This window comes from Triticum urartu, chromosome 3, assembly GCF_003073215.2.
Source record: "Triticum urartu cultivar G1812 chromosome 3, Tu2.1, whole genome shotgun sequence".
In the NCBI taxonomy this organism is placed as follows: Eukaryota; Viridiplantae; Streptophyta; class Magnoliopsida; order Poales; family Poaceae; genus Triticum; species Triticum urartu.
The window spans coordinates 678,087,804-678,101,587 of NC_053024.1; positions in this window are offsets into that span (position 1 = coordinate 678,087,804).

Consider the following 13,784-nt stretch of genomic DNA (forward strand, 5'->3'; position numbering starts at 1 on the left):
CCTTGCCATAACTAAATACACTAATTTAATGGTCACAGTGAAGACAAGCCATGGATATAAGTTCCGAGTTGGGTTCATGAACCAAGAAGATCACTGCTTTTTTTATGGCCGAACTTGGATAAACTTTCTCAAGTGTTACAAACTGAAAGTTGGCGCACGAATGTTGATGGAAATAGCAGAACCTGGTCTCATCTTCACTGCGATCTTCCACCCCGACGTCGTTCCAATTGTTCATCCATGTTAGTTTTGTATCTGGTTCTTGCTTGTTGCCTCGATTACTTCTTAATCCACCTATTCTGTCTAACTAATCACAATTTAATTTTAGAAGTAGCAATGAATCTCTCATGAAGATGCTACTTCTAACTAATATTTTCTTATAATTGGTGGCACGTGTAGGTTTTTTCAGAGTAAAGCAGTCTACTCGTTTGTTACTCTGTAATAACTCGGATGTTAGTAATGGCACTAAAGTTGACTGGATCGACATCCACAAGTTCCTACACTTTATTGATCGTCTTGAGGTCCTTGTGGGGCGTTTCAATGGTGGAAGGCCACGTGGGATATGTGTGCCACTGCTGCACTCGTTGAACAGGTCCAACTGTGTCGAGAAACTTATGGTATGAGCTGTTTTCTGTTATATATGTTGTTCATAAACTATTGCTTATACACAGTTTTACAGCTGTGATCTTCTTGAAACAGGAACTGCCTAGTTCTATTGTTCCTATACAGATGCCTAACCATGGCCGGGTCAGACTTGCGCTTGGTCACAACATGATGTTTATGTCAACCTACTCAATTCCCCTTGGAGGTGAAAAGATACTTATTCATGGGTGGTCTCAAATAATGAAGGCCCGTCCATCTTGGAGAATAGGACAGAAGATTATGTTCATGCTTTTCCATGGCTCTAAAGCGAATATCCTGTTTATTGACCATGTTGCGAGATGAAGCCGCTTTCAGAAGGTTGTGGATGCGCAGGGTGGCGCCTGGGCCTTGTCCTGGGGCTTGGCGGCCTCACGCTTGGTTAACTGTAGGCGAAGTAGCACTGTTCGAGGCGTGCTTTGTACGGTTGAACCTGTATAAGTACTCATACTGCTTTTAGCTTTGGTTGTTAAGTGCCCCTGTTGGTTTCAGTTAAGGTTGTTAAGTACTACAGTCTGTCGTGTTTCTTCAGTCCTGTCTTCCTCCAGCCGCCAAAACCAAACCAGCGCCGGCGGGGCCGCCTGCTTCCGCCTCCCACGGCTGGCTGCGCCTCAGCGCATGCATCGCCGCCCCACCGTCTCCTAAATCGTTAACGCCGACGTCCTCCACGTGCTTTGGTGCGCTCGCCGCAGCGCCGCCCTCTCGCTTTGTCAACATGGTCAACAAATGACATGAATCGGCAGAAGTACGTGGAGAGGATGACAGTAGGGGCCCACCAGTCAGCGTATGGAAAAATAAAATGCTTCCTCCTAGTGTTTTCCTGACACTGGGACCCACGACATTGGGAGCGTATATAGTCAATAGACAAGAGAACAGCACAAGATCGGCTGACACCTGGGATGTAGCTACTCAAGCAGTATATTTTTTGTTTGGTATTGTTGAGACGGAGCAGGGTTTGAACTGGGCTGTGGCCCGTCTAGCCCAGGCTTATATTTTATGTTCACCATGTGACCAGCCCAGCTATTTTTTCTTTATGAAAATGAGCTCAGTTTATTTTTTCTGAGGAATACCCAATCTAGGCCTACTTATTTTTCTACGCCCTGATGGGCTGCAACTCTTTCAAGACGCCTGCAAATCTTGAAAGTAATATGAAATGGGTTGTAAATATAAAAAGAGATGACAAATTGGCAATTACTTTATAATTTCTGAATTTTATTACATTTTTAGATTCCTATTTCACTGGGCATTAACCTAATTTAAATATATCTTCAAAGTACTTTAAATCTTGCTGGACATTTTGGTATTAAAAATAGTTTGGAACCCACAGAAATATGCGAAATTGGCCCTGGCCAACCAAAAAAACGACTGCAATAAATTGCATAAGAAGTTGCCATGAGCTATATATAAATTATTAAAAAAAGAGGGAGTGGTCTGACTTGTGGGCCTGTTTAGTTGACGCGTATGCAAGATTTTTTTAGTTATTATATACATCAACAAACGATTCTAGCAGACGTAACCGTTGGATGTCAATCCAACATCCATCGTGTTTCTTCAACCTCTGATCTTCTTGATCCAGCCGCCAAAGCAGCGCCGGCGGGACCGCCTACTCCCGCCTCCCGTGGCCGGCTGTGCTGCCGCGCAGGCCTCAGCGCCCCCTAGTACTCCCACTGCTGGCCAGGGCATCCCTCTACTCACCCACACCCCCTATTATTCTGCGGCGACGGCAACCTCACACCGCAGCCGAACCGGTGAACGCTCGTACTCCTCTCCGCGTGGGCATCCACTGCTGCGTCTTCCCCAGCTCCGCGTCGTCCCCTTCCTATGCCACGCTATCGTCCACCGCCGTGGTGCTCTCGGTGCGGCGTGGTCAATGTGGTCAATGACCGACTTCCATCGGAACAGTACTGTACGTGGAGAGGCTGACAGCTGGGTCCACGACAGCCGCAAGGAAGTGCCTCCTTATTACGCGCAAAATAATTATTCCTCCACCTGACAGCGGGGACCCACCGGACGGGCCACCAGTATTTTGCAAAAAAAATCGTTTCCCCCTGACTGCTGGGACCCATCGGACGGGCCACCATATTTCGCAAAAAAAACGTTCCCCCCACTGTCAGCTCGGACCCACCGGAAGTGCCTCCTTATTACGCACAAAAAAATGAATACCCCCTGGCTAGCTGGGACCCACCTTGGATGGAGGCTGACTTGTGGGCCTACTAAGTTGACAAGGATGAAGGGCTTTGTCAACTTAGTCAATATGAATGATTCTAGCTCCAGTGACCGTACGATGTCCATCCAACGGCCGTAGTGCTTCTTCAACCTCTGGTCTTCTTGCTCCAGCCGCCCAAAGTAGCGCCGGTCGTGCCGCATGCTCCTGCCTCCCGTGGCCGGCTGTGCTGCCACAGAGGCCTCACCGCCCCCTAGCATTCCCACCGCTGGCCAGGCCCTGCGGCGACGGCAACATCACACCGCAGCCGAACCAGTGAACCCTCGTACTCCTCTCCGCGCGTGCTTCCACTGCCGCGTCTTCCCCGGCTCCGCGTCGTCCCCTTCCTAGGCCTCGCCGTCATCCACCGCTGTGGTGCTCTAGGTGCGGCGTGGTCAATGTGGTCAACGACCGACTTCCATCGGAAGAGTACCGTGCGTGGAGACACTGACAGCTGGGTCCACGGCCGCAGCAAGGAAGTGCCTCCTTATTACGCGCAAAATAATTATTCCTCCACCTGACAGCGGGGACCCACCGGAAGGGCCACCGTATTTCGTGAAAAAAATGTTTGCCCCTGACTGCTAGGACCCACCAGCTACATCTTCGCACGCAAGGAAGTGCCTGGCAGTCGGGACCCACTTGGTTGAAGCGTACGTAGCGTTGTCATTCTGGTCGCGAACGTGTACGTACATATATACTGGTCGATGTAGAGGCGTGCACATAGCATGTACACGTACGTACAGCGGCCAGGGTGCAAGAAAGAAAATACGACCACGTATGTGTACATACGGGCGGGGTCTCAAACGCCTACTCATGCATACGTACGGCCAGGGCTCGTGTACATGGCTGGGTCGGAACGGAGAAACATCATCGTCATCGTGTTCATGGGGAGGCGACGGAATGCGTCGTGTTCATGGGGAGGCAACAGAATGCGTCGTGTTCATCGGGAGGGCCTGGACGGAACAGGCGATGGAAACGAGGCCTGGCGTACCGCAGAACGGAGGAAACGGCCTTGTGTTCGATCGGCCACGTTCGAAACAGGATCCTATTGATCGGGAGGGGTCTGGCGTACCACAAAACGGAGGAAACGGACCTCCTACGGTTGAAACGGGGGTCCTGTTCATCGGGAGGGGTGTGGCGTACCGCAGAACGGACAAAACGGACCTCCTACGGTCGAAATGGGGGTCCTGTTCATCGGGAGGGGTGTAGCGTACCGCAAAATGGGACTCCACGGGATACTGTTCATCTCCACCGTCGACCCCCTCCAGCCTCCACGAGCTACTGTTTATCCACCGTCGACCTCCTCCAGCCTCCACCTGCGACTGTTCATCCAGCCTCCACCGCGTGCTACTCCACCGGCTACTGTTCAACCATCCCTCTCCACGGGCTCCTGTTCAACCACCCCTCCATGGGCTACTGTTCATCCTACCCTCCATCGTCTATTGTTCATCCTTCCCTCCACGGGGTGGTCCTGTTCATCCAGCCCCAACTAGCTCGATCGATCGGGGTCCTGTTCATCCACCCCCACCGGGAACTGTTCCATCCACCCCCCCCCCCGCGCAACGCTCACTGTTCATCCAAAGGCAGCATCGATCAGCTTCAGTTAGCAGCAGTAGCGAAGGAATCACTCGATCGGGTTCAGTTAACAGCCATCGATCGATCGCTCAGGTTCAGTTACGCGTAGCCTGCAGTGCAATTGCTCGGGTTCAGTTAGAGCCCAACGCCTCGCTCGGGTTCAGTTAGAGCCAATGCCTCACACACACGCGCGTACGTGTACGAGAGAAACGCGCATCGCTCGGCCCCCGACCTCCCACCGTAACCGGGAACTCCCCGAAATTTTCCTCCCCCTCGCTTCTACCATGGTTTTTTCTGTCATGGACGACCCAAAGAATGTCAAGCAGCTGCGTCTCCGGCCCGCCCAGGACGAAAAGCCCATTTTCTGTCATGATTTTTTGTCATAGAAGTAGGAGCCCACCACATCTATGATGATACCGGGTTTTGTCACAATTATCGTCATAGAAGTGTCATATGTATGACAGAAAAAAAATTCGTTCGGCCCAAAATGTCACAGATGTGTCTTTTTTTGTAGTGATACAATGTTCGCCCCCTCTCTTGTGGAGATCTATTCAATGTAATCTTCTTTTTGCGGTGTGTTTGTTGAGACCGATGAATTGTGGGTTTATGATCAAGTCTATCTATGAATAATATTTGAATCTTCTCTGAATTCTTTTATGTATGATTGGCTATCTTTGCAAGTCTCTTCGAATTATCAGTTTGGTTTGGCCTACTAGATTGATCTTTCTTGCAATGGGAGAAGTGCTTAGCTTTGGGTTCAATCTTGCGGTGTCCTTTCCCAGTGACAGTAGGGGCAGCAAGGCACGTATTGTATTGTTGCCATCGAGGATAACAAGATGGGGTTTTCATCATATTGCATGAGTTTATCCCTCTACATCATGTCATGTTGCTTAAGGCATTACTCTGTTTTCATTAACTTAATACTCTAGATGCATGCTGGATAGCGGTCGATGAGTGGAGTAATAGTAGTAGATGCAGGCAGGAGTCGGTCTACTTGTCTCAGACGTGATGCCTATATACATGATCATACCTAGATATTCTCATAACTATGCTCAATTCTGTCAATTGCTCAACAGTAATTTGTTCACCCACCATAGAATACTTATGCTCTCGAGAGAAGCCACTAGTCAAACCTATGGCCCCCAGGTCTATCTTCATCATATTAATCTCCCAATACTTAGTTATTTCCTTTTCCTTTTACTTTGCTTTTATTTTACTTTGCATCTTTATCACAAAAATACCAAAAATATTATCTTATCATATGTATCAGATCTCACTCTTGTAAGTGGCCGTGTAGGGATTGATAACCCCTTATCGCGTTGGTTGCGAGGATTTATTTGTTTTGTGCAGGTACGAGGGACTGGCGCGTAGCCTCCTACTGGATTGATACCTTGGTTCTCAAAAACTGAGGGAAATACTTACGCTACTTTGCTGCATCATCCCTTCATCTTTGGGGAAAACCAACGCAGTGCTCAAGAGGTAGCAAGAAGGATTTCTGGCGCCGTTGCCGGGGAGGTCTACGCAAAAGTCAATATACCAAGTACCCATCACATACCCTTATCTCCCGCATTACATTATTTCCCATTTGCCTCTCGTTTTCCTCTCCCCCACTTCACCCTTGCCGTTTTATTCGCCCTCTCTCTCTATCCTCCTTCTCTTTCCCGTTTGCCTCTTTTTGCCTGCTTGCTTTTTTTGCTTGTGTGTTAGTTTCCTTGCTTGTCACGATGGCTCAAGATAATACTAAATCGTGTGACTTCACCAATACCAACAATAATGATTTTATTAGCACTCCGATTGCTCCTCTTACCGATGTTGAATCTTGTGAAATTAATACTGCTTTGCTAAATCTTGTCATGAAAGATCCGTTTTACGGCCTTCCTAGTGAAGATGCCGCTACCCATCTAAATAGCTTCGTTGATTTGTGTGATATGCAAAAGAAGAAAGATGTGGCTAATGATATTGTTAAATTGAAGCTATTTCCTTTTTCACTTAGAGATCGTGCTAAAGCTTGGTTTCGTCTTTGCCTAAAAATAGTATTGATTCATGGAATAAGTGCAAAGATGCTTTTATCTCTAAGTATTTTCCTCCCGCTAAGATCATCTCCCTTGGAAACGATATTATGAATTTTAAGCAACTTGATCATGAACATGTTGCACAAGCTTAGGAGAGAATGAAATTAATGATGCGTAATTGCCCTACTCATGGTTTGAATTTGTGGATGATTATACAAAATTTTTATGCCGGGTTGAATTTTGCTTCTAGAAGTCTTTTAGATTCGGCGCGGGAGGCACTTTTATGGAAATCACTTTAGGAGAATCTACTAAACTCCTAGATAATATTATGGTTAATTATTCTCAATGGCATACTGAAAGATCTAGTAATAAAAAGGAGCATGCGATGGAAGAAATTAATGTTTTGTGTGGAAGGATGGATGAACTTATGAAATTATTTGCTAGTAAGAGTGTTTCTTCCGATCCTAATGATATGCCCTTGTCTACTTTGATTGAGAATAATAATGAATCTATGGATGTGAATTTTGTTGGTAGGAACAATTTTGGTAACAACGCGTATAGAGGAAATTTCAATCCTAGGCCTTATCCTAGTAATCCCTCTAATAATTATGGTAATTCCTGCAACAATTCTTATGGAAATTATAATAAGATGCTCTCTGATTTTGAATCTAATACTAAATAATTTATTACCTCACAACAGAATTTCAATGCTTTGATGGAAGAAAAATTGCTTAAGATTGATGAGTTGGCTAGGAACGTTGATAGAATTTCTCTTGATGTTGATTCTTTGAAACTTAGATCTATTCCACCTAATCATGATATCAATGAGTCTCTCAAAGCCATGCGAATTTCCATTGATGAGTGCAAAGAAAGAACCGCTAGGATGCGTGCTAAGAAAGATGCCTTTATAAGAGCGTGTTCCTCTAGTTCCTATGAAAATAAAGATGAAGATCTAAAAGTTATTGATGTGTCCCCTATTAAATCTTTGTTTTGCAATATGAATCTTGATAATGATGGGACTGAATATGATCCACCTTTACCTATAAGGCATTCCAAGAATTCGGAATTTTTTGATCTTGATGCTAAAATTGATAAAAGTGGGATTGAAGAAATTAAAACCCTAGATGTTGCTAAACCCACTATTATGGTTTCAAGGAATTTAACTATGAAAATTTCTCTTTGATTGATTGTATTTCCTTGTTGCAATCCATGCTAAATTCTCCTCACGCTTATAGTTAAAATAAAGCGTTTATTAAACATATCGTTGATGCCTTGATGCAATCTTATGAAGAAAAACTTGAATTGGAAGTTTCTATCCCTAGAAAACTTTATGATGAGTGGGAACCAACTATTAAAATTAAAATTAAAGATCATGAATGCTATGCTTTATGTGATATGGGTGCTAGTGTTTCCATGATTCCAGAGACTTTGTGTGATTTGTTAGGTTTCCGTTATTTTGATGATTGCTCTCTAAACTTGCACCTTGCAGATTCCACTATTAAGAAACCTATGGGAAGAATTAATGATGTTCTGATTGTTGCAAATAGGAATTATGTGCCCGTAGATTTTATTGTTCTTGACATAGATCGCAATCCTTCATGTCCTATTATTCTTGGTAGACCTTTCCTTAGAATAATTGGTGTAATTATTGATATGAAGGAAATATTAGGTTCCAATTTCCATTAAGGAAAGGCATGGAACACTTTCCTAGAAAGAAAATTAAATTACCTTATGAATCTATTATGAGAGCCACTTATGGATTGCCTACCAAAGATGGCAATACCTAGATCTATCCTTGCTTTTTGTGCCTAGCTAGGGGCGTTAAACGATAGCGCTTGTTGGGAGGAAACCCAATTTTATTTTTATTCCTTGCCTTTTGCTCCTGTTTAGTAATAAATATTTTATCTAGCCTCTGTTTTGGTTGTGCTTTTTGTGTTTAATTAGTGTTTGTGCCAAGTAAAACCGTTGGGAAGACTTGGGGAAAGTCTTGTTAAACTTGCTGTAAAAAACAGAAACTTTAGCACTCACAAGAACTGCTGCCATTTTTATTTGGAAAGTGATATTTAGTTAATTATTTTTGAAGATGATTAATAGATAAATTCCTCACGTCTAGCAATTTATTTTAGAATTTTTCGGGTTCCAGATCTTGCGCTAGCTACAGATTACTACAGACTGTTCTGTTTTTGACATATTCTGTTTTTCGTGTGTTGTTTGCTTATTTTGATGAATCTATGGCTAGTAAAATAGTTTATAAACCATAGATAAGTTGGAATACAGTAGGTTTAACACCAATATAAATAAAGAATGAGTTCATTACAGTACCTTGAAGTGGTCTTTTGTTTGCTTTCGCTAACGGAGCTCACGAGATTTTCTACTTTGAGTTTTGTGTTGTGAAGTTTTCAAGTTTTGGGTAAAGATTTGATGGATTATGGAACAAGGAGTGGCAAGAGCCAAAGCTTGGGGATGACCAAGGCACCCCAAAGATAATCTAAGGACACCTAAAAGCCAAAGCTTGGGGATGCCCCGGAAGGCATCCCCTCTTTCGTCTACTTCTATCGGTAACTTTACTTGGAGCTATATTTTTATTCACCACATAATATTGTAGGATCGAAAGTATGTCTAGAGGGGGGGGGTTATTAGACTACTTGACCAATTAAAAATCTATCATTTTCCCAATTTTAGTTCTTGGCAGATTTTAGCAACTTTGGACAAGCCAAGCAATCTTAACACAATTCAAGCAAGCATGCAAAGAGTCTATGAGCAGCGGAAAGTAAAGCATGCAACTTGCAAGAATGTAAAGGGAAGGGTTTGGAGAATTCAAACGCAATTGGAGACATGGATGTTTTTGTCGTGGTTCCGATAGGTGGTGCTATCGTACATCCACGTTGATGGAGACTTCAACCCACGAAGGGTAACGGTTGCGCGAGTCCATGGAGGGCTCCACCCACGAAGGGTCCACGAAGAAGCAACCTTGTCTATCCCATCATGGCCATCGCCCACGAAGGACTTGCCTCACTAGCAGTAGATCTTCATGAAGTAGGCGATCTCCTTGCCCTTACAAACTCCTTGGTTCAACTCCACAATCTTGTCGGAGGCTCCCAAGTGACACCTAGCCAATCTAGGAGACACCACTCTCCAAGAAGTAACAAATGGTGTGTTGATGATGAACTCCTTGCTCTTGTGCTTCAAATGATAGTCTCCCCAACACTCAACTCTCTCTCATAGGATATGGATTTGGTGGAAAGAAGATTTGAGTGGAAAGCAACTTGGGAAAGGCTAGAGATCAAGATTCATATGGTGGGAATGGAATATCTTGGCCTCAACACATGAGTAGGTGGTTCTTTCTCAGAAAATGTGTATTGGAAGTGTAGGTATGTTCTGATGGCTCTCTCCACGAATGAAGAGTGGTTGGAGGGGTATATATAGCCTCCACACAACAACTAACCGTTACACACAATTTACCAACCTCGGTGAGACCGAATTAAGAAACTCGGTCGGACCGATTTAGCAAACCTAGTGACCGTTAGGATTTTCGGTGGGACTGAGATGCAACTCGGTAGGACCGATATGGTTAGGGTTAGGGCATAACGTAATCTCAGTGTGACCAATTACACAAACTCGGTTGGACCGATTTTGGTAATAAGCTAACCAGAGAGTTGGTCAGGTAAACTCGGTGGGACCAATTTGCTCATTTCTATGGGACCGAAATGTTACAAAAGGGAAACAGAGAGTTTACATTGCAATCTCGGTGGGACCGATCGCTCATCTCGGTAGGACCAAAACGTTATGAAGGGAAACAGAGAGATTACAACCCCATCTCGGTGTGACCGAGATCTCTATTGGTGAGACCGATTTGCCTAGGGTTTGTGGCAGTGGCTATGACATCTGAACTCGGTGGCGCTGGATAGAAAGAATCGGTGGGGCCGAGTTTTACTTTTGGTTTAGGTCATATGTGGATGTGGGAAGGTAGTTGAGGGTTTTGGAGCATATCACTAAGCACTATGAAGCAAGAACCTCATCAAGCAACACCTCATCCCTCCTTGATAGTATTGGCTTTTCCTATAGACTCAATGTGATCTTGGATCACTAAAATATAAAATGTAGAGTCTTGAGCTTTGAGCTTGAGCCAATCTTTTTTTCCTTAGTATTTTGAGGGATCCACTTTCCTCATCCATGCCATGCCATTCATTGAGCTTTTCCTGAAATATTAATCTTGGAATAGCATTAGCTCAATGAGCTATATATTGTTAGGAATTAACAAAACCACCTAGGGATAGTTGCACTTTCAATCTCCCCCTTTTTGGTAATTGATGACAACATATAGATCAAAGCTTCGACGAATGATAGTAAGAGTGAAAAACATTGTCGCTTTGAGAAGTATGTGAAAAGCAAGATCTCCCCGTAAATTTATGCATAGTTTATGATTTGCTTTGGACTGCAAATGCACAGATAATTAGGCTCATGGGTTACTCTTCCATGTCACATACATCTTGGTGGAGCGCTCAAAATGGTAATAATTAAATACATGCACTCATCACCAAGAAAAGTGAATGATCATATAGGGATAAAATGATAATGTCATCCAACAAGCATTAATGTAGCATATGATCAAACACACATGATCATCCAAGTATCACACAGACGTAAAGTATTTCAATCAAGCAAATAAATTTCAACCACCAAAGCAAGAGAGAATAGAAATAGCAACGCTCTCTCTCGAAGCCTATGATCTATAAATTTTTCTCCCCCTTTAGCAACAAGTTACCAAAAAAGTTCCTAGAAAATGCATAGCACTAAATCGTCTCTCAGGCTTGGTCTTCAGGTGGTGGTGTCCGGATAACTCCAAGAACGAAGGCTTCAATCGATGTAGATGGAGCTGATGGAGTAGGTGCTGGAGCTGGTGGCACTGAAGCTGTAGCTGGTGCAGATGAAGTGGCTCTGGTGTCTATTACTGGCACTGCAGCTGACCTTTGAGCTCTAGGCACTCTGGCAAATGCATCAGTGGTTGTCTTGCCCTTCCTCTCATGCATATCATCCTGAAGTTGCTCCACAACAGACTGGATCTCAGTTACCTTCACATCCATGTCATAGAATTTCTGCTCTATGATCCTTTCCAAGCTCTCCTGGTTTTGAGTCAGGGTGGCCATCCCTTTCTCAATCCTTAGAGTGGATGCAATCAAGTAGCCGAGCTGATCTTGCTTGCTCTTCAGAAGATACTGAGATGCCTCTTCCATGGTTGGCATCTTTGCAGCTTTCTCAGCCTTTGCCTTCTCCCTCTTTGCTTGAACGTGCACAGAAGATGGTTCATCCTCATTCATGACCACTTGGTTGTCCTCAAAGTCTGGATAGATGGGCAGGTGCTCCTTGTCCAGCAGATATGTGCCAGTGCCCATCTTGGAGTTAATCATCTCCTGAATCTGTGGGGCATATCCACAACTCCTCTTATGATCTGCAGTTGTCCTCTTTATGGTTTCCACTATTAGGCTCATGACTTTGAACTTCTGTGGGACATCAAAGATGTGAAGCAAGTTAATTGCATGGCCTCTGATCATCTTGTGATCACCTGACTTTGGCAAGAGAGTGTGCCTGAGGATCCAGTTGATAGTTGGCAAGCCTGACAGAAGGTAATGTACAGATCCAAACTTGGGTGTCTCAAGAGCAGCATCTGGGATCTCCTTGTACATGTGTGCCATGGTGTTGTGATCCTTCTTCTTGTTGGCATAGACATACAAGTCATCTTCACTCTCTTCTGGGGCATTGATCAACTTAGCCCATTCCGCAACTATGGACTGGTATCTCGTGCCTTCAGACATCCAGACTATCTTGCCATCTGGGTAGAAGTGAGCTGTGGAGTAGAACTGCATGATAAGCTCATCATTCCACTTTGTGAGCTTCTGAGCCACAAACTCATCAACTCCACAAGACTTGAAACTGTCATACACTCTTGGATAATGTTCTTCATTCTCCTTGATGTACTCCCAGTTGACCCATCTCATGTCACATACTATTGGTTTCTTGTCAAGCAACACTATCTCATAAAAATCCTGATGTTCTTTGGTATGGAACCTGTAGTCCACAACAGTTCTCCTTCTGGTGGCATATGGATCTGACTCTCTCCATATCCTCAATCCTGAGTCCTTCCTGATCTTCATGTTTTCTGCTACAGGATGAGCATCATTATGATCTGGAATTTTTGGCTTTAGCTTCGTCAAAACATGTGTCTCATCATCATCTTCTTCAGCAACAGTTTCAGGCACTGGGGCCTTGTTTTTCTCAGCAGCTGGAATGTTCCTGGTACTCCTTTTTGGTGCAGTTTTGGGTTTTGGAGCAGCTGGCTTGGAAGTTCCTTTGGGCTTAGATTGAGCAGCCCCGGATCTTATGGCATCTCCCATAAGATTTTGTGCCTTAGGTGCTGGTGCAACATCCTCTTCCTCTTCCTCTTCTTCAGAGTCTTTCATGATTGAAGATCTCCCAAGCACTCTGGCAGTGGTCTTCTTGACCCTCTCTTTCCTCTTCTTCCCTTCTGCAGCACCCTCTTTGGGTTCAGATTCCAAAGGTACTTGTGTAGAGGCTCTGGCTTTAGACATGGGGATTCTCTTTCCAGGTAATTTGGTCTTCATACCAGGCTTAGTTGCAGCAGCAGTGCTATATTCCTTTTTAACCACTTTCTTCTTGGAAGTGGCCTCATCCTCAACTGCCACATAGTCTTCATCCTCAGATTCAGAAGTTTTCTTCTTTCTGGCCCTGGTGGTAGCCTTTGGCAGATTGCTTGGTGTGCTCCTGCTGCCATCATCTGAGTTGCTAGAGGGACTAGTGCCCTCACCCAAGTGAACCTGCTCCTCTGACTTGTTCTGGCTGTCACTTTGATCAGACATAATGCAATCTCTGACAACTAACCCTGTGAATAGATTATAGATGAGGTAGAGTGGATGAGCATCACAAAATACAGAGGTTTTTGCAAAAGAATGAATCAAAAACTTAGTTTTAGTTTTCCTCAGAAAGCATTTCGGATCAACCGATTTGTAAACTCGGTGATACCGAAGCAGCTTTTGGAACCTAAACTAGTGAACTTGGTCAGACCGAGTCACAGTTCGGTGGCACCGAGACAGCTAGGGTTTCACAAAGTCCTGAACTCGGTCAGACCGAGAATCACATGTGCAATGGCCTGGGCCGAATCGTGATACCGAGTTCCACAACTCGGTTGGTCCGAGATGGTTTTGGCAGAAACCTAACCCTAATTTTTCAAATCATCTCTAATCTACGGAGTGTTTTGACTGGATAAGATAGTTTCAATCATGGCAAGATTCATGGCGAACACAATGTGCTAGGAATCAGATAAGGACAGCACAGTGATCAAG